The 22,780-nt window shown below is 39.0% G+C and overlaps 3 non-coding genes and 1 pseudogene across 3 annotated transcripts; 1 reads left to right on the forward strand and 3 right to left on the reverse strand.

The window, feature by feature from the left end:
• The first annotated feature begins 628 nt into the window (after window positions 1-628).
• LOC147791166 (uncharacterized) lies at window positions 629-1,768 on the forward strand (annotated as a pseudogene).
• LOC147791167 (small nucleolar RNA R71) lies at window positions 1,209-1,314 on the reverse strand. The gene has a single exon (XR_015422549.1). It is a non-coding gene; the product is annotated as a small nucleolar RNA R71 (small nucleolar RNA).
• A 12,849-nt stretch (window positions 1,769-14,617) lies between the features above and the next one.
• TRNAS-UGA (transfer RNA serine (anticodon UGA)) lies at window positions 14,618-14,699 on the reverse strand. Its single transcript has one exon. It is a non-coding gene; the product is annotated as a tRNA-Ser (tRNA).
• Window positions 14,700-15,253: 554 nt separating this feature from the next.
• On the reverse strand, window positions 15,254-15,335 carry TRNAS-CGA (transfer RNA serine (anticodon CGA)). The gene has a single exon. It is a non-coding gene; the product is annotated as a tRNA-Ser (tRNA).
• Window positions 15,336-22,780: the final 7,445 nt, after the last annotated feature.

The following is a 22,780-nucleotide window of genomic DNA, read 5'->3' on the forward strand; positions in this document are numbered from 1 at the left end:
CTCTAGTTCCATAGCAAGGAGACTTGAAGGATAATAGAAGGGTTAGGAATAATTCTTCTCCTAGAGCCTTGTTAATAGAAATTACAACGATTATGGAAATAATCACCATTCATGACCCTCGGAAGTGGGCTTGAGAATCTATTAAAAGGAACTAAAATCTACCACCAAACTCAACAACTTATCTATTTAATCTCTCTTAGCCGAACCTTCCTCATTATAGTTGATTTTCTCATCATTTTCTGTATTTCGACAGCAGTGGCACTCTGTTTTAGTTTTGTTTAAATAGTTAAAATCTCCAACACTCATTCGAATGTTATCCAAAAACTCACTTAAATTTCCAGCAATAAAATTAACCAAAAAGATAGGTTCCCTGTGGAATCGATAATTTACTTATTACTTGCTACTTGTGATAGTGTATACTTGCACTTATTCTTGTGAATTTTACATCATTTTATTATATACATCCACAAGCGATCAAGTTTTTGGCGCCGTTGCCGGGGAACCTAATTTGGTTATTTTACTTGTAGATTTTCGTGAGTTGGAGCCAAAAAGAAGTCATAGGAAGCTGAATTTTCTACTGCTGTATTTACTGCCGAAGAATTGAGTTTACTGCTGCAGAATTCTGTGTATGAACCCACCTACGGGTTTGGAATTTATTTTGGATCCTGAAATAGAGAGAACATTTAGACGAAGGTTGAAGGAGAAAAAGAAAATGACAGAACAGAATATACAGCAAATAGAACTTGGAGCCCAGTTGAATCGGGAGTTTGAAAATTCAGCAATGATGGCTAATCAAGAGAGAATTACTGCCAATGCCATTTATTTAGCAGATGACAGAGAAAGAGCGATCTGAGCATATGCACACTCAGCTGTGGAAGAGCTAAATCCGTGCATTATTAGACCCGAAATGCAAGCAACCACGTTTGAGCTAAAGCCCGTGATGTTTCAAATGTTGCAAACCATTGGGCAATTTCATGGACTACCGTCTGAAGATCCCCACCTACATCTAAAGTCATTTTTGGGAGTTAGTGACTCATTTCGATTTCAGGGAGTTGATAAAGACGTGATTAGACTGAACTTATTCCCATATTCATTGAGGGATGGTGCTAAATCATGGTTGAATAACTTAGCACTGGGAACAATTGATTCGTGGAATAGTCTAGCAGAAAATTTTTTGATCAAATATTTCCCACCCACTAGAAATGCACGGTTCAGAAATGAGATTGTTGCTTTTCAACAGTTTGAAGATGAGACACTAAGTGAAGCTTCGGAGAGATTTAAGGAGATGCTTAGAAAGTGTCCTCACCATGGATTACCTCATTGTATACAAATGGAGACTTTCTACAATGGATTAAATATTGCTACTAAACAGGTAGTTGATGCTTCCGCCAATGGAGCCATTTTGTCAAAGACATACAATGAAGCATATGAAATTTTAGAGAGAATAGCATCTAACAATTTTCAATGGGCCGATGTGAGAAGCAACCCAGGAAGGAAGACTCGAGGAGTACTTGAAGTTGATGCTTTGTCTTCTTTCAATGCTCAACTAGCTTCGGTGACTAATATTTTACAAAATCTAGCATTGGGGCAAGACTCCATGATCAAAGCACCAATCCATACAGCTGCTGTAATTAACCAGACAGCTGCCAAATCTTGTGTATATTGTGGAGAGGAACACACCTTTGATCAATGTCCAAGAAATCCGACCTCAATTTTCTATGTCGGGAATCAAGCTAGTCAAGGCAACCCAAAAAATAACCCCTTCTGAAATACTTATAATCCGGGGTGGAGAAATCATCCAAATTTCTCATGGAAGGGACAAGGCTCATACAACCAACAAATGCCACCTAAAGCAAATTACCCTCCGGGTTTTGGATTACAAAATCAATTGGCTTATAGTTCTCAACAAGTCAACACCCAAGGGAAAGGAATTACCCAAGCTCAATACACATCGGGAACATCTATTGAGAGCCTAATAAAGGAATATATGGCTAAAAATGATGCCGTGATACAAAGTCAACAAGCCTCATTGCGAAATTTGGAAGTTCAAGTAGGTCAATTAGCAACTGAGTTACGAAATAGGCCTCTGGGAAAGCTGCCAGCAGACACCGAAACACCAAAAAGAGAAGAAAAAGAGCAATTTTAAGCAATAGAGTTGAGAAGTGAAAAAAAAAATACCCAGCGGGGGAGAAAAAATTGCAGAACAAGGTGACAGCCATTCCCAAGAAACTTCTGATACACAGCAGAGAAATGAGGAAGCTGCTGACACCCCTTCTTAACAAAGCTAAAAAGACGCCACCACTAGGACATATTGACACCCCTTCTTGACAAAGCTAAAAATCGCCAATAGCAGAATTCCTCGACAACCACTCGAAGATTCGTTCCCTGTCCAAAGTTAAAAAAGTCGTTTCGTTCGAGATGTGGGATTTCCCAATAAAGCTAAATAAAGTCATCACAACAAGATTTGAACCTATGCAAGCAAAACCCAAAAGATTTCAAGTCTGTCTCCTTAACAACTCAAACATATTGACACGCTTATATAAGAAAAGATTCATTCTCTATCCCACTGATATGGGATCTCACAATAAAGCTAAAAAGTCGTCAATAGAAAAATTCCTCCTTAACCTCTCGGACATACTTATATAAGGAATTATTTGTTCCCTATCCAACCAATGTGAGCAGAATTCCTCCTGAACCACTCGGACATAATTATATAAGGAATGATTCGTTTACTGTCCAACGGAGGTGAGATTTCACAATAAAGCTCAAAAGTTGAATTTCGTAGGATTCAATAACACAATAGTAATTTCATGGAAGAATCAAGAGAAGAAAGAAAAGAAAAGACAGCTTATAAATGGTGATTATCGAAAGCAACAACTAGATGTTCTTTACTCTTTTGGCTTAGCTACCGTTGGTTATTCTTTTGCAATTGATAAACTAATAGGAGAGTAAGTAAGCCAATTGATAAACTAATAGGAGAGTAAGTAAGCCCAGGAACCCCAACTTCTCGACCGTAGATGGGTTACAATCTCTAAGGCAAACAGGCTATTTTTAAAGCCTTTCTAAGGAAGTTGTAGATTAAACACTCTTAACAACAAGTTAATTAACATCCAAATTCTTGAAGTGTTTAATGTCGTAGCCTTGTCTTTGGAACTTTTTAATGACTTAGCTTATGTCTCTTTGATGAAAGACCCTTAGTAAGTTCTTCCTATGTTGTACACAATGGAGTCATAAGAAAAAGGGAAAACCGTTGGTGGAATATGAAAGGTCTTTCATTCTTGTGTTTGTGTCGCCTTACTTTGTGTCATTTACTTTAAGTTATGACTAGGTTTGTGGCTACCAAGCACTATGTGAGGAACATGACATGATGTTAAATTGGTGAGATTCCAATCAGTAAGTTAGAATAGAAGGGAGGGAGGAAGACGAGGGAGTTGTAACATCCAACTAAGTTAAGGCACTCCACAAAAAGTGAAAGATCAAAAAGAAGAAGTAAGAGATCCAAGGATGGTTCAAAGGGCCCAAAGAAGATATTTTCAACCCTTTAATAAGGTTTCATAAGGTTTCATAAGGATTCAAAAACATTTGAAAAAATAAAATAATAAGCATAAAGAATAAAAAAAATCAATTTTCTAATTGTTTAAGAAACTTCTTGGATTTTAATATTTCGTGGGGAAGGAATTGAATTTTTAATTTATTTTTAATTTATTTTTTTTTATTTTTTTTTTTATGGAGGAGGAACTTTAAAATGTTGAAGAAGAAAAAATTACTAAAAAGGGTAAAATAAAAAAAAAATACTAAAATGGTATGAAGTTAAAGATAATTATGAAAATGCTCCTAGCATATTCGATTTTAGAATTGACAAGCTCCACAAAATCGCTCATATTATAAGATCTAACCATTGGATTGTGCCGAAATTTGAATATGTTCAAGAAGACTCGAGATTCCTTAGATCCAACAACGAATATTTAAAATAAAGGTAGGTAGCTCCGTCATATGAGTAGATATTTTCGACACACAGTTCAGAAACTTGGAGTTAAAATTTAGTATGACTCTAGAATGATCAAAGACAATGCAAGCTTCATCTATAAATAAGAAGTTGTGGACAATATTTTGGGATAAGAATCGACTGTTGAGAGTTCCTAGAACTCGAGATTCAAGCTCTTTTTATTTTTTTTTCTTCTCGAATTTCTTCTAAATTCGAGGGGTATGATACACTATTTCCTCTCCAACCAATTTGTACATCTTCTAAAATGAGTTTTCTAACAAGTTTCATGAAGGATTTTCCAATTACAAGTGGGCAGAGTGTGCAATGAGAGCCTACAAATAGATTGCTTACTGGTTATATTTATATACTCATCCTTCCGACAATTTTTTCTTCGAGGTGTATGATGTTGTTAGATGAGGCGAGAAGTACTTGAGAGCTAGGTAGCCACAGAAGGGTGTTGACCCAAGGCGTATGTCTTGTCCATTTATTTATGTAGTCTGTTATATCATATACATCTTTTGTATCTCGGTCCCGTTCCTTCTTTTAGGAACAAATTGAACACATATACATGTATATGTTTTTATATTAATTTTCGTTGTGTTATTGAATGTTTTAAAATCGCGCAAAATTTTATGGTAGTTTTCTATCCTATTCTCATACATCCCTGTTGCGTTGCATAGTTCATTAATCATGTCATGTTTAGCCTTTACTTTATTAGCCTATTAGAGAAAATAGAGTAGATTGAACTGGTAGCATACCGATTAGCATTACCGTGAGTCCCCTCAAGAGTTCATGATGTGTTCCATGTTGCACAAGTATATAACAAACAATACACACGAGATTGACTAGGAGTCGCTCTGGTTGGAGGAAAGATTAATCTATGTGGAGAAATGTCACAACCCAATTTTTTAGGCTTCGAAGCTCCGACCGGGATAAAAAGACAAAGACCAAAAAAAAGTATAAGATAAAGTAAAATAAAATAAAAGATAAATGAGGTAGAATTTAAATCGAAATAGAGACAAACAACACCACAATTAAATAAAAAAATCAATCTCATTAGAGGATGGTGCTGTTCAAATTTATTTTAAATAGAGAAATGGGTTTGAGATACAATTACAAATTGAAGTACAAATGACTCAAAACATAAAGATAGATCTATTCTCCAGAATTACCCACTCTGTGACCGCACAACTCTCGAACACCCCTCAACTTCAACTAACAACATGCGAACACCTGAAAAAGAATGGAGAAATGGTGAGTATAAAAATACTCAGTAAGCATCCTACTTGTTGGGTCTCAACACATTCTTAATCTAGCAGGTATGCACGAGTTTTACTCTGAGCTCTAGAATGTTTAGGCCTAGTCTCTACTGCTATCTAGGCATCTGGGGCTGTCTTGAAGTTTCAAGTGTTACTTAAGCATCCCAGGAACCTACTTTAGGTTCACAGGAGGTGGTTCACCCTTTCCTGGCATCGTGGATATGTTAAGCGACAAGTCTCTTTAGGGTGAACTCTTCTGTTCTTTGACTTAAGGTAGCTTGCTTTGCCTGTGTAGTGTAAAACCAGTGACTTGGGTTGAGGCATGACGTCGTAGAATTCTCTCTCTTGTGTGGTAGTATGATGTGTACTTGTCTACTCATAATTCATGGGAGGTTGGCAGGTGAACTTTCCTTCAGTAATATATAGTCACCTACGGTTGGTTGGTTGGTTGGGGGTACTAAGATTACCCACATGATTCCATTGCCAATCTTAAGATAGATCTGTTATGTAGGGTAATCCAAACCCGATTTTCGAAACTTCAAAAAACCGAATCGTGACTAAAAAGATGAAATCGAAAACAAACAAAAAGAAAAGAAAATAAAAAGAAGAGTGAAATAAAAAGATGAAAATCAAATAAAATTAAAATATTTCACAAGAGGATTTAAGTTTACAAAAAGGAAATAAAATACAAATCTAAAAGGAATTCGCAAAAGACTCCAAAAGACCGAAAAGGGACTGACGCTCCGGAACTACCCCTCTGTGACCGCACAGCTCTCGAACGCTCCTCCACCTCGACCGACACCTGACAAAAAAAGTAGAAAGGAATGAGTATAAAAATTATACTCCGTAAGCCACCTACTTGTAGGCTCTCTTCGCATCTTAGTTTAACAGAATTCCCACGGTTTCCTACTTCCGTTCTAGGACATCTGGTTCTAATCTTAGTCCCTTGGGGCTTGCCCCTTGGGCTTCACCGGTTCGTCTTCCTTTCATTAAACGCCTTGAGGTTTCTTACGCCAAGCTAATATGGTCGGTATCTCTCTATGAGGCGCTACCTCTACATGGCTATCTGGGAGTACGTGGTACCTAGCCTAAGGGTGTGCTGAATACCCCTACGCCCATATAGTCCCCCTATGGGGGGCGCGACCCAACCCGTTCCCATGCAGCTAATGGGCTGTACGACGTGGGGACACATTTCCCCTGCGAAATGGCTAAGAGCAGTAAGGACTGATCAGGGACCCTTGGTCCTCCCACGAAGCTATAGATACCGTTCTCACGCTAGCAATCTATGATTACTCCGAGGTACCTTCTTGCCGTGGTAAACCGCTAAGTTCCTAGGGGGAAATTAAATCTGGCTGGAGCGACATATCGCTCCTATCAATAATTCCCTAAGTTTATCATAGAAATGGGCCCTAGCAATTAACAGAGTGTGCATGAAATCTTCTTCTAACATCATACTATATAATTCCCACAAACTAGGCATACCGGCCCAACGGGAAGATGACCTTCATCAAGCACCTAGAGCACGAAGTTAGCGCTCAATGGGGCGAATTCGTCCATCAAGCACTCGGAACACGGAATACACAATTCCAACATAAATTAAATGCATGCAATACATACATCGGAAGCATAAAGCATACAGCAACACTCATGTAATTCACCCAATACAGTCATAACAGTTAAACTGACCAATAAATTACATGGAGAGCTAATCTGAAGAAAAACTACTAGCATGCATGCAATCCAAGCGAATCCTACAAGTATTTCTTCTTAAATACTGGGTGGTGACTTACTTGGTTGACGCGTGCCCTTTTTCTTGCGTTTCTTTGCCCGTGAGGTGTCCAAAAATACTGATTTCTTTAAATTAGTATTATAACTGGAACTGGGACAAAAAACAGCCAAACAGAAAGCTACCGGGCCAAATTGGCTGTCCCACGCGCGCTCACGCGCCAGTAGCGCGCTGGGAGTGCGTGGTCACACGCGCAGGAAGGCGCCAGTCAGAGGTTGCACGCGCGCCCGCCTATGCGTTGTCGTGGGTCGGCCGGTCTGGGTCGGTCTAGTTGGCTCGGCTCGCATTGCAGTTCGGCCCAGCTTGTAGGTGACACGTGTCGATGCCTCACTGGAGCTGCGTTGCTCCAGCCGATGGTCGACGCATGTCCGGCGCCTGTCGCCGCCCTCCGCCGCTCGCCGGCCGACTCTTTTTTTTTTTCTTTCTTTCTTCTTTCTTCTCTTCCCTCGGAAAACCGAAACACAGTCCTCTTTTCCGATTTTCATATCTTTTGATCCGTAAATCAGATCGACATGATTCCTTCGGCAAAGTTTTAGATCGTGTTACGGGCTACATCCTCCTATTTTTTTTTTGTAATTTTTGCTTGACTACCGGACGAGTTAAGAACGTCGAAAGTTCACTCACCGTTCTCAAATGACTCTCGGATCTCTGCCTTCTTGTTGAGATCTCGGCCAAACTTCTTCACAGAACATGAGTAGAGTTGTTCCTAGATGAATATATCAAGATTCAGATCTTGATTCACAAAGGAAAATCTTAGATCTGAGAAAACGTTCAAGATCCTTACCTTGTGGGTTTTCCGATTTCTTGATGAAAAATGGGACTCCGGCCACCCACATTCTCTTTTCCCTTCCAAGAAAGTCTCCCTGCATCATGATCTTCACCTCCTTGCATCATGATCTTCACCGGAATAGACTCTGACGGTAGTTTTCGGTGAGTCTTCCGGAGGTTCATCCCTTCTCCTCTCTCTAGGTTCTCTCTACCCCTTTCTCTCACTATTTTTCTTTTGCAGGACTATGGATGTGGTTTGATTTGGACCCCTTAGGTGGTTGGAGGGGCAAATATCTATTTTCGCATCTCTCGACTTTTCCTTTTTTTTTTTTCTATTTCTATTTCTATTTCTCTTTCTTCGGGTATTACAAACTCTCCCCCCCTAAAAACTTTCGTCCCCGAAAGTTGGCGTCTCTTGGAAGAGTTTGGGACAGACCCCTCTCCCGTCTTCTTTACATTCTCGGGTTGCCTCTTCATTAAGGTGGTTACTCCCACGAGACTTTTACTAAGGTGGTCGCTCTTTCATACCAACACTTCGCGTCTTAGTCTGACCCAATAGGGATTGGTACCCATATAGGCGTACTATCTCTTTGACATATAACTTATCTCATCGATCAACTCAATAAGTGGTCTCACCTGGGATGAGGTCAGTTGTCTTGGTTGGTCTACCTCAACTATCCAAATCACGTTACGAGCCTGTTTAGTCTTTCGCAAACCCGAGATAAAACCCACACTCACAACTTCTCATTTAAGGGCTGTAGCAATCTTGTTGGGCCCTATCTCGATGCCTTAACCTGTTAGCAGCATCATCTTACGAAACCCGCCATGTCTCTCTTCATTCCCAAGCCACCAATAGCATCTCTTCAGATAACTTCGTACATCCTCGGTGGAACATATCAGATGTATTGTGGGCTTCAGCTAAAATGTTTTTTAGGATTTCCTCGTCTCGGGGAACACACAAGCAGTCTTGCCACTGTAGGACCCCGTCTGAGAAGATAGAATACCTAGTTGTTTGTTTTTTTTTTTCCGCCCCAGTCGACTCCACACTTTGTTAAGGTGTTCATCAGATCTCTAGGCATCAAAGACACGTTTTCATAAAGTGGGTTGCATGGTCATCTGTGCTATCTTAGCGATGTCACCATTAACTCCAACCCCGGTTTTTTTTTTTAGCGTTCTTCATTTCATCTTGTAACTTCCCTTGCTTGGTGATCATTGTAGATGTATGAACGGTATGTGTCATTCCATCTGCACGACCAAGAACTCGAGGCTCTTTAGTCAGTGTATGCTTGCACTTTTCTCCATGCTCGTAATGTTGCCATGTCTTCATGGCAAGCACGGCTGCTAATAGTCCAAGGTCATGAGTAGGGTAATTTTGTTCGTGCTCTTTCCGCTTTCTTGAAGCGTAAGCTACTGCCTTACGATTCTGCATAAGCATGCACCCTAAGCCCTTACATGAGGCATCTCTATACGTTACAAGGTTGTCTAGCCCACCTTGAATTGATGCAGTCACCAACCTTTGCTTAAGTTCCTGGAAACTCTGTTCGCCTGCTGGTATTCGTGCAGGCGCTACAGAGATCCTGGAAATATCACGTACGAGTCTTTCAAAAGATTTCAAGAAACTTCGTACCTTAGTGACTGTGGTCAGTTTTGGCCACCTCATAGCTACTTAAATCTTAGTGGTGTCTACGATGAATTCTCCGCTTGACACCACATAACTTCGTTTGTCATCTCAGACAGCCAACACTAGCACTTAGGAGATCTTAGCGCATGATTGATATGTTCATAACACCACCAGAACCTTCCTCAAGTGTTCATTGTCATATCGTCAAAGACGACTACAATGATGATAGCAAGAGAATCTTATGAACCTTCGATTTTTGTAAACTTACACTTTCACAAGGCATTGGTCAGGTCGAAAGGGCTTATCAGTAAACTCACCTTCCTCATGACTCTAGAAGGCAGTCCTCAACATGTCCCTCTCTTTGATCCTCATAGGAGATATCCTGACCTTGTTGGGACCCTTGCGGTCCTTACTGCTTCACCAAAAATGGCCTCGTAATTGCATCTCATTTTGTTAACAGAGGTATTTCCTCATACGAGACGCCCCGTCACGTAGTTCGCTTGAGTATTAATACTCATTTGAGCTACGTACGGGCTCTTTTGGCAGTAAGGGATCCTTGCATGAGTCCTTTGCGTTAACCTAGGCTAACTCATGCAGTATCTTTATGACTGAGCTAGTCACGTCTCCTCTCGTAATGATTTCTCATTACTGGTTTTTTCGATCACGTGAACCTTTCAAGTTCTTGTACCATATTCTAGGTAACTCTCTAAAGACTCTTGTTTGGTAGCTAGCCTCCCTCAGATTTTGAGGATGCTATGTTAGTGTATTCTCTAAGACGTATCATGTCTCTGCTAGTCTTTCCTGGTTACTAGTTACCATCTCACTACCTTCTGGTGGTCATTAGCATCCCGTTGTCTAGGAGTTCTACCTTTGTCTGAGCATGCTTTACAAGTGCGGCGTCACACTCATGTGTGTAGCTAAAATCGTGCTCTTTGTAATCCAGGTGACCTATACGAGGGTAGGTTCTCACTAACACACATCTAGATTTTCTCACTCCAGACGGCGATAGCGTCACCATAGCTTGACCTCTTTTTCTGTTGTTCTCGACCCCGAGGTTCACCAGACTACCTTGACGGTTCTACGTCCTTTACTTTGTGAGCATGCCTATCCTGACCAATGGATAGATTAGAACTCTTTCTTTATTATTATTACTATTATTATCATCATTATTTTTTTTTTTTTTTTGGTTATAATAACCACATTCTGCATTTAGACTTTGTCCTTTCTACCAAGGTCCACAGCGACTTGTTCTCTATTGGTTGATCCATCAATAGGAATATCATGCACTCCATATTTCTTGAGTGGCATTAAGCATACATCATGCTTTTGGAAGTCCATAACTGAAACTTAGCTCGTGAAGATTCCAACCGACCTTGAAGCCATGTCCTCCATAGCTTCACTCTCAATGTTGGTGAATCTTATTTCTCGACCTCCAACTTAACCAAACTCACTTATGAAATTGGGTTCCTTGAGGGGTGCATAACTCCTATAGTGGTTATCTTTGTCTGTAAGAACTTTGTCTGATATACCATCTCTTACTAGACCTTAGAAGGTCTGATATACATTTCTATGGGTTGGACGTCACGCACTTTGCGAAGTCACCCCTTTGTCTTAATAAGGCCAGTAAGTTATAAAGTGAACCCTCTCGGTCTCCTCACAATAACTCAAATCCAACATCGACAGTAATAGAGTGAACATTCACTATTAAACACTCTAAAGCGTAATCATAGATACCACTTTCTCAAGACAAACATCAAATTTTTACAGCCTTGCAACCACTCATATCCTACTAAACAGGGTTAGAATGCATACCTGGTCGCGGCGAGGCGTGTCGTCGAGCTGAGTCACAAAGGTGTACGACTCTCTAACTTAGAAAAAGTCTATAGAATCTAAAACCCGACTGCTCTGATACTAATCTATCACGACCCAATTTTCGAGGCTTTGAAAAATCGAATCGTGACTAAAAAGATGAAATTGAAAAGAAACAAAAAGAAAATAAAATAAAAAGAAGAGTGAAATAAAAAGATGAAAATCAAATAAAATTAAAATATTTCAAAAGAGGATTTAAGTTTACAAAAAGGAAATAAAATACAAATCTAAAAGAAATTCGCAAAAGACTCCAAAAGACCGAAGAGGGACTGACGCTCCGGAACGACCCCCTCTGTGACCGCACAGCTCTCGAACGCTCCTCCACCTCGAGCGGCACCTGACAAAAAAAGTAGAAAGGAATGAGTATAGAAACTATAGTCAGTAAGCCACCTACTTGTAGGCTCTCTTCGCATCTTAGTTTAACAGAATTCCCACGGTTTCCTACTTCGGTTCTAGGACATCTGGTTCTAATCTTAGTCCCTTGGGGCTTGCCCCTTGGGTTTCACCGGTTCGTCGTCCTTTCATTAAACGCCTAGAGGTTTCTTACACCAAGCTAATATGGTCGGTATCTCTCTATGAGGCGCTACCTCTACATGGCTATCTGGGACTACGTGGTACCTAGCCTAGGGGTGCGCTGAATACCCCTACGCTCATATAGTCCCCCTATGGGGGTGCGACCCAACCCATTCCCATGCAGCTAATGGGCTGTACGACGTGGGGACACATTTCCCATGCGAAATGACTAAGAGCAGTAAGGATTGATCAAGGACCCTTGGTCCTCGCACAAAGCTATAGATACCGTTCTCACGCTAGCAATCTATGAACACTCCGAGGTACCTTCTTGCCGTCGTAAACCGCTAAGTTCCTAGGGGGAAATTAAATCTTGCTGGAGCGACATATCGCTCCTAACAATAATTCCCTAAGCTTATCATAGAAATGGTCCCTAGCAATTAATAGAGTTGCAATCTTCTTCTAACATCATACTATATAATTCCCGCAAACTAGGCATACCGGCTCAACGGAAAGATGACCTTCATCAAGCACCTAGAGCACGAAGTTCGCGCTCAATGGGGCGAATTCGTCCATCAAGCACCCGGAACACGGAATACACAATTCCAACATAAATTAAATGCATGCATACATACAGCGGAAGCATAAAGCATACAGCAACACTCATGTAATTCACCCAATATGGTCATAATAGTTAATCTGACCAATAATTTACATGGAGAGCTAATCTGAAGCAAAACTACTAGCATGCATGCAATCCAAGCGAATCCTACAAGTATTTCTTCCTAAATACCGGGTGGTGACTTACTTGGTTGACGCGTGCCCTTTTTCTAGCGTTTCTTTGCCCGTGAGGTGTCTAAAAATACTAATTTATTTAAATTAGGTCCCTATTCACATAAAAATAGTATTATAACTGGAACCGGGACAAAAATCAGCCAAGCAGAAAGCAACCGGGCCAAATTGGCCGTCCCACGCGCGCTCACGCGCCAAATGCACGCTGGGAGTGCGTGGTCATGCGCGCGGGAAGGCGCCAGTCGCAGGCTGAACGCGCACCCGCCTCCGCGTAGTCGCGGGTCGACTTGCGTTGCGGTTCAGCCCGGCTTGCAGGCGACATTTTTCGACGCCTCACTGGAGCTGCGTTGCTCCAGCTGATGGTCGACGAGTGTCCGGCGCCTGTCGCCGCCCTCCGCCGCTCGCCGACCGACTCTTTATTTTTTTTCTTTCTTTCTTCTTTCTTCTCTACCCTCCCCCCAAGCATTCTCTAAGTAATCGACATGTCACATCTTAGTCACCTTCATATTATCTCCTTCTCTGAGTCACGCATCAACCTCCTACAAGTCACAGTTATGTCACAACATCAACCTCTTTAAGTCATAGTCATGTTGGATCCAACCCTCCTCTAAGTCACCATCATATTTGTTTCTCCTAGTTGACTCCATGTCTCGTCCTCCAAGTTGCCACATCAACCGTTTTAAGTTAGAACCATGTCTCTTCTTCAATCCTCCTCCAAGTAACCGACATATAACCCCTCCAAGCCTCTTAGTCATTACCATGTTGCCTCTCCAAGTCACCTCTATGTTGCCCCCTTAACCAAGTACCTCCCTGATGCTTCCTCCCAAGAATGATGGCCAAGAGCTAGAGAAACAAGAAGCCCTAGGCTCTCATAGTGTTCTATTCCTATAGGAAAGGAACAATATAATGTTGAGACAATTAGTAGTTTGCTAGCTTCTCCTCAATTGTGAACTGCCAGAATAAGATCAACATTGGTATTAAATGATGAGATAACATATCAACCTAGGGGCCTAGATTATAATAAATAATGGTAAAACTTGGACTCGAATCCTAGACATATTTTTCTTTTCATTATTATAACGGATAATATATTATGGAGATAATTAGGGACTTGCTAGCTTATCTTTAATCATGGACCCTCAAGACCAGATCAATGTTGGTATTAAATGATATACTAAATATCAAAGTAGATGTTGTAGTTCAGTGGTGAGGATCCAAGTTGTGGTTGTGTAGATCTAAGCTTGAATCCCAACAATTGAAAGTGAATTGAGTAGAAAGAAGTAATTTTGTTATTTTATTATTATTTTTTTTTTTTTGCAATGGTTTCTTAAAAATTACACATGTCAGTGAGTTACCTGATAACAGGATCATGTTACTATGTATAAAATGATAAAGGGTTTACTAGTTTAAGCGAGTTACTAGATAATACGATCATGTTACTATGTATGAAATGATAAAGGGTTTACTAGTTTAAGCTTAACTTTAAAACCTCAATATGGACTCACAGAACAATTTGATGTGGAGACAATTAAAAGTTTGTTGATTTTAGTCGATAGATGAGCCCTTTGGGGCTTGTTTACGATGAATAATGGGATAGAAAACAAGGTGGCTGTAGTTAGTAGTGAGAATTCCACGTTGTGACCATGGAGACTTGGGCTCGAATCCCAGCAGCCACATTTATTTTTTTTATTCTTTAATCGTGGACTGAGCCATGGGTGAATATCAAAGTGGCAGAGTTTTTCAGTGAGAGCCACATTTGTTTTCTAATTTTCAATAACATTCACATAAATGTTAAATCTAGTATCTGACACAAAAACATTTATATCCTTAGCTTTTAGTTACAAATCAACCATGTTAGTATAACTCAAAAGCAAAAAATACAAACATTCATAACCATGTACTATGCTCCTTGTTCGACCTCGAGTAGAGTTCATAACCCACCCAACCCACAACAAAATTTAAACTATGCGCATAGCCCACAGATATTTGTCTCCTTGACCACTCGGACTACTAAAAACTCATCAACACATCAACAGTAAGATTCGAACCTACGTAGGCATAGCCTAACAGATTTCAAGTCTGTCTCCTTAACCACTCGGACATATTGACACCCTTATATGAAGAATGATTTGTTCCTTGTTCAACCGATGTGAGATTTCAATAGAATTATTCAAACCTGCGTAGGCATAGCCCAACAGATTTCGAGTCTGTCTCCTTAACCGCTCGGACATATTGACACCCCTTACATAAGGAATGATTCCTTCCCCTTAACCATTGGGACATATTGACACACTTATATAAAGAATTATTTGTTCCTTGTTGTTCAACCGATGTGTGATTTCACAGTAAAGCTAAAAAAATTCAACTATACGAATTCGAACCTTAGAAGCCATAGCCCAACAGATCCTTAACTACTCGGACTACGAAAAGCTAAAAAAATTCGTCGATTCAAAATTTGTAAGGAATGATTGGCTTAACTACTCGGACTACTAAAAGCTAAAAAAATTCGTTCCTTGTTCAAATGATGTGAGATTTCACAATAAAGCTAAAAGAATAACTACTCGGACTACTAAGAATTCGAGAACAACAGGATTCGAACTTCAAGTCTATCTCCAAGAGCAGGTTCGAATTTGAACCTGCGCACAATACAACTAAACAAAACTCATCAACAGCAAGATTCGAACCTGCGCAGGCATAGCCCAACAGATTTCGAGTCTATCTCCTTAACCACTCGGACATATTGACACCCTTATATAAAGAATTATTCGTTCCTTATTCAACCGATGTGTGATTTCACAATAAAGCTAAAAAATTCGTCGATTCGAACATGGCAGGCATAGCCCAACAGATTTAAAGTCTGTCTCCTTAACCACTCCGACATATTAACACCCCATATTAACCGCTCAAGAATGGAATGAAACCACTCAGACATATTGACAGCAGGATTCGACCTACGCAGGCATAGCGCAATAGATTTCGAGTCTATCTCCTTAACCATTCGAACATATTGACACCCTTATATGAACGATTCATTCCTTGTTCAACCGATATCAGATTTCACAATAAAGCTAAAAATTCGTCAACAGGCAAGCATAGTCCAATAGATTTCAAGTCTGTCTCCTTAACCACTTGGACATATTGATACCCCTATATAAAGAATTATTCGTTCCTTGTTCAACCGATGTGTGATTCACAATAAAGCTAAAAAATTCGTCGATTCGAACCTAAGCAGGCATAGTCCAACAGATTTTGAGTCTGCCTCCTTAACCATTCAGAAATTTTAACACCCCTTACATAAGGAATGATTCATTCCTTGTTCAACCGATTTGAGATTTCACAATAACGCTAAAAATTCGTCGCAAGATTCAAACCTGATTTCAAGTCTAGACATATTAACACCCCTTATATAAGGAATGATGCACAGGCTATCCTTATATAAGGAATGATTCACCAACAGAATTCGAACCTATGTTGTCTCCTTAACCACTCGAACATATTGACACCCCTTATGTAAGGAATGATTCGTTTCCCTTACCACTTGGACATATTGATTTCAAGTATATAAGGAATGATGCGCAGGCTATCCTTATATAAGGAATGATTCAACAACAGAATTCAAACCTGCGCGGTCTCTTTAACCACTCAAATATATTGACACCCCGTAGGCTATCCTTATATCAGAAATGATTCAACAACATAATTCGAACTTGCGCTGTCTCTTTAATCCCTCGAACATATTGACACCCCTTATGTAAGGAATGATTCGTTTCCCTTAACCACTCAGACATATTGACACCCCTTCTCAACAAAGCTAAAAAGTCGCCACCACTAGGACATATTGAAACCCCTTCTCGACAAAGCTAAAAATCGCCAATAGCAGAATTTCTCGTCAACCACTCGAAGATTCGTTCCCTGTCCAAAGTTTAAAAAGTCGTTTCGTTCGAGATGTGGGATTTCCCAATAAAGCAAAATAAAATCATCACAACAAGATTTGAACCTCTGCAAGCAAAACCGAACAGATTTCAAGTCTGTCTCCTTAACAACTTAAACATATTGACACGCTTATATAAGAAAAGATTCATTCTCTATCCCACTGATGTGGGATCTCACAATAAAGCTAAAAAGTCGTCAATAGCAAAATTCCTCCTTAATCTCTCGGACATACTTATATAAGGAATTATTTGTCCCCTATCCAACCAATGTGAGCAGAATTCCTCCTTAACCACTCAGACATAATTATATAAGGAATGATTTATTTCCTGTCCAACCAATGTGAGGTTTCACAATAAAGCTCAAAAGTTGAATTTCGTAGGATTCAATAACACAATAGTAATTTCATGGAAGAATCAAGAGAAGAAAGAAAAGAAAAGACAGCTTATAAATGGTGATTATCGAAAGCAACAACTAGATGTTCTTTACTCTTTTGGCTTAGCTACCGTTGGTTATTCTTTTGCAGTTGATAAACTAATAGGAGAGTAAGTAAGCCCCAGGAACCCCAACTTCTCGACCGTAGATGGGTTACAATCTCTAAGGCAAACATGCTATTTTTAAAGACTTTTCTAAGGAAGTTGTAGATTAAACACTCTTGACAACAAGTTAATTAACATCCAAATTCTTGAAGTGTTTAATGTAGTAGCCTTGTCTTTGGAACTATTTGATGACTTAGCTTATGTCTCTTTGATGAAAGACCCTTAGTAAGTTCTTCCTATGTTGTACACGATGGAGTCATAAGAAAAAGGGAAAACCGTTGGTGGAATATGAAAGGTCTTTCATTATTGTGTTTATGTCGCCTTACTTTGTGTCATTTACTTTAAGTTATGACTAGGTTTGTGGCTACTAAGCACTATGTGAGGAACTCATGATGTTAAATTGATGAGATTTCAATCAGTAAGTTAGAATAGAAGGGAGGGAGGAAGACGAGGGAGTTGTAACATCCAACTAAGTTAAGGCACTCCACAAAAAGTGAAAGATCAAAAAGAAGAAGTAAGAGATCCAAGGATGGTTCAAAGGGCCAAAAGAAGATATTTTCAACCCTTTAATAAGGTTTCATAAGGATCTAAAAACATTGGAAAAAATAAAATAATAAGCATAAAGAATAAAAAAAATCAATCTTCTAATAGTTTAAGAAACTTCGTGGATTTTAATATTTCGGTGGGAAGGAATTGAATTGTTTATTTTTTATTTTTTATTTTTTATTTTTTTTATGGAGGAGGAACGTTAAAATGTTGAAGAAGAAAAAAAATACTAAAAAGGGTAAAAAAAAGTTTATAAAAATTTGGAGTTTTAGAATAAAATGTTAAAAAAAAAATACTAAATGGTATGAAGTTAAAGATAAGTATGAAAATGCTCCTAGCATATTCGATTTTAGATTTAACAAGTTGCACAAAATCTCTCATATCATAAGATCTAACCAATGGATTGAGCCAAAATTTGAATATGTTCAAGAAGACTCCAGATTCCTTAGATACAACAACGAATATTTAAAATAAAGGTAGGTAGCACCGTCATATGAGTAGATATTTTCGACAGACAGTTCAGAAACTTGGAGTTAAAATTTAGTACGACTCTAGAATGATCAAAGACAATGCAAGCTACATCTATAAATGAGAAGTTGTGGGCAATGTTTTGGGACAAGAATCGAGTGTTGAGAGTTCCTAGAACTCGAGATTCAAGCTTTTTTTTTCTTTTTCTTCTCGAATTTCTTCTGAGAGCCTACAAATAGATTGCTTACTGGTTATATTTATATACTCATCCTTCCGACAATTTTTTCTTCGAGGTGTATGATGTTGTTGGATGAGCCGAGAAGTACTTGAGAGCTACGTAGCCACAGAAGGGTGTTGACCCAAGGCGTATGTCTTGTCCATTTATTTCTGTAGTCTATTATATCATATACATCGTTTGTATCTCGGTCCCGTTCTTTCTTTTAGGAACAAATTGAAAACATATACATGTATATGTTTTTATATTAATTTTTGTTGTGTTATTGAATGTTTTAAAATCGTGCAAAATTTTATGGTAGTTTTCTATCCTATTCTCATACATTCATGTTGCGTTGCATAGTTCATTAATCATGTCATGTTTAGCCTTTACTTTATTAGCCTATTAGAGAAAATAGAGTACATTGAATTGGTAGCATACCGATTAGCATTACCCTGAGTCCTCTCAAGAGTTCATGATGTGTTCCATGTTGCACAATTATATAACAAACAATACACACGTGATTGACTAGGAGCCGCTCCGGTTGGAGGAAAGATTAATCTATGTGGAGAAATGTCACAACCCAATTTGTTAGGCTTCGAAACTCCGACGGTGATAAAAAGACAAAGACCAAAAGAAAGTATAAGATAAAGTAAAATAAAATAAAAGATAAATGAGGTAGAATTTAAATCAAAATAGAGATAAACAACACTACAATTAAATAAAAAACGAATCTCATTAGAGGATGGTGCTGTTCAAATTTATTTTAAATAGAGAAATGGGTTTGAGATACAATTACAAATTGAAGTACAAATGACTCAAAACATAAAGAGAGGCCGATTCTCCAGAATTATCCACTCTGTGACCGCACAACTCTCGAACACCCCTAAACTTCAACTAACAACATGCGAACACCTAAAAAAGAATGGAGAAATGGTGAGTATAAAAATACTCAGTAAGCATCCTACTTGTTGGGTCTCAACACATTCTTAATCTAGCAGGTATGCACGAGTTTTACTATAAGCTCTAGAATGTTCAGGCCTAGTCTCAACTGCTATCTAGGCATCTGGGGCTGTCTTGAAGTTTCAAGTGTTACTTAAGCTGCCCAGGAACCCACTTTAGGTTCACAGGAGGTGGTTCATCCTTTCCTGGCATCGTGGATATGTCAAGCGACAAGTCTTTTTAGGGTGAACTCTTCTGTTCTTTGACTTAAGGTAGCTTGCTTTGCCTGTGTAGTGTAAAACCAGTGACTTGGGTTGAGGCATGATGTCGTAGAATTCTCTCTCTTGTGTGGTAGTATGATGTGTACTTGTCTACTCATCATTCATGGGAGGTTGGCGGGTGACTTTCCTTCAGTAATATATAGTCACCTATGGTTGGTTGGTTGGGGGTACTAAGATTACCCACACGATTCCATTGCCAATCTGAAGATAGATCTGTTATGTAGGGTAATCCAATTTAACTATCAGGTCACACAACCCTAATCAGCCCATGGCTGACTCAGTTGTAGGTGTATCATAGTAAAAACTTGAAAATATGGCTATAAGAGGGGAAAGGGTAGCGGAGACTTTTATGCCATCATTAAACTGGTGACACCATACATACTTGGAGCTCTACTTGGTTTTTAAGGGCATCTAGTCGGATTAAATCTTGTCTCTCTTTTCTGGGACGACTATGACTAACTCCTTGAACTAATCTACTCTCCAGGTGCACACAGGTCTATTCCTGTGATCACCCGCTCATGATCCTAGGGTATAGGATCTACCGAAAATGTACTGACTTAGGGCAACTTGCAATCACTTTAGCTCTAGTGCCCTAGTCTTAGCTTGGTTCTCTTGTGTATGCTTCGCTAGGGAGATTATCCTGTCGATCACCTAGAGCATGGTATACATAATCTAAACATTTGTGCAAGCGTATAAGGGAGGTATCCTATCAATCACATAAATGACTAAAAACATAAACTAAAACATTCATGCAAATAAACAATCTCAATGATGAGATTATAACGATCAATCACATGGAGCACAGATCACAATAGTCCATCCTAGAAAAAAATTTAAAGCACAATTCATCACAAATCTTATCATAGAAGTATTTTGATACTTTCTTACATCTTATATAGCTTACTCATCCATATTGCCCAACTCGTATTATAGTCCTGAAAACAACATGAATCAAAAAAATCTTATCCTAGGGGTATAACAATAATTTTTCATATTATACATACAATGCATTCTTATAAAAAATTGCCCTTTTGAAGTCTTGAACATGCATTTTCTAGTCATTTACGATAAGAAAGGTTTGCATGCTAGCACGTCCTAGTGATCCCTACAATTATTACTTGTCCTAGTGATCCCTACAATTATTACTTGTCTAAAGATTTGTTCGCTACTTACATGGATGATGTATGCCTTCTTGAGCTAGCTTTTCTGTGTGTTAGAGGCTCTAACTTTTCTAAAATGTCTCTAGTGGGTCTTGATCAAAGTATAATTAGGGCTAGATCAAAATCGAGACAAAAGTAGTTGAATGAGGGACAAACAGGCCAAAAAAATGGCTTACCACATGCATACTGTCACAATCGCACAATCGCAACAGAGGGACGGCGATTGAGCGACACTTTTTCTAACCCAGCGACTAAGTCCGACGTGTGAAATTCGCACCTCGCCCACAATATGGGCATATGCTTGAGCCTCCGGTCAAATTTGAGCAAAATAGATGACGTGAGTGAGAAAATACTTTGAATTTTTTTAAAAAAAGAAATGTTATAAGCTATGGGAAATTCTCAACTTTCAACCAAAATTTTCTCCGTTTCCACTACAAATTTCTCTAGATAGATTCTAGAATGAGAGAAAAAGTTAAGCACCATCTAAATTTCTTTCCCATTTTCGCAATTAACTCTAGTGAAGAGGCTTTCATAAGGAATGGTCTAAATTTCTTCCATAAATCAAGGGTGAAGATGAGTGGATTGGAACAAGAACCACTTAAAACCATCCACTAATGAGGGATAATTTAATAGGAGAAAAAATAGGTTTTGACTCATCAAAATGAAGCAAACCTTTATTTAGTTATTTTCCTTGAAATTGAAGCCCCAGACTAAAATCCTCTCCATCAAACCCTCAAGAAACCGAGTAAAAAAAAGCCCTTTGTGTATCAACTAATTTTGAGAAAAAAATCTACTAGGGAGATGAGTCTTATATTCCTTTTTTCTGGCCAATCTTTTCTTTCTTGAAATAAGTTATTCATTCAAAATCCTCCACCTACTAGTTTGAAACTCACCCAAACTTATACTAAGTAAGAATTATGGAGAAAATTATGGTAAACAACTAGATTTCCTTATCCTCCATTCTATCATTGCCTCCTCGTATGAGTCACCTCCTACCCTTCTCCTTAAAGTTACGGTATACACCTCCTCTAATTCATAGTCATGTCCCTCCTCCCAAGCATTCTCTAAGTAATCGACATGTCACATCCTCTTAGTCACCTTCATATTATCTCCTTCTCTGAGTCACGCATCAACCTCCTACAAGTCACAGTCATGTCACAACATCAACCTCTTTAAGTCATAGTCATGTTGGATTCAACCCTCCTCTAAGTCACCATCCTATCTGTTTCTCCTAGTTGACTCCATGTCTCGTCCTCTAAGTTCCCACATCAACCTTTTTAAGTTAGAACCATGTCTCTTCTTCAATCCTCCTCGAAGTAACCGACATATAACCCCTCCAAGCCTCTTAGTCATTACCATGTTGCCTCTCCAAGTCACCTCTATGTCGCCCCCTTAACCAAGTACCTCCATGATGCTTCCTCCAAAGAATGAGGGCCAGACAGAGCTAGAGAAACAAGAAGCCCTAGGCTCTCATAGTGTTCTATTCCTATATGAAATGAACAATATAATGTTGAGACAATTAGGAGTTTGCTAGAAGCCCTAGGCTCTCATAGTGTTCTATTCCTATATGAAATGAACAATATAATGTTGAGACAATTAGGAGTTTGCTAGCTTCTCCTCAACTGTGAACTGCCAGAATAAGATCAACATTGGTATTAAATGATGAGATGACATATCAGCCCAAGGGCCTAGAATATAATAAATAATGGTAAAACTTGGACTCGAATCCTAGACATATTTTTCTTTTCATTATTATAACGGATAATATATTATGGAGATAATTAGGGACTTGCTAGCTTATCTTTAATCATGGACCCTCAAGACCAGATCAATGTTGGTATTAAATGATGGACTAAATAGATGTTGTAGTTTAGTGGTGAGGATCCAAGTTGTGGTTGCCTAGACCTAGGCTTGAATCCCAACAATTGAAAGTGAATTGAGTAGAAAGAAGTAATTTTGTTTTTTTGTTTTTTTTTTTTTTTTGCAATGGTTTCTTAAAAATTACACATGTCAGTGGGTTACCAGATAATACGATTGTGTTACTATGTATGAAATGATAAAGGGTTTACTAGTTTAAGTCACATTTATTTAAAACCTCAAGATGGATAAA

The sequence above is a fragment of the Cucurbita pepo genome, chromosome 9 (assembly GCF_057944985.1).
Source record: "Cucurbita pepo subsp. pepo isolate OVF chromosome 9, ASM5794498v1, whole genome shotgun sequence".
Taxonomy (NCBI): Eukaryota; Viridiplantae; Streptophyta; class Magnoliopsida; order Cucurbitales; family Cucurbitaceae; genus Cucurbita; species Cucurbita pepo.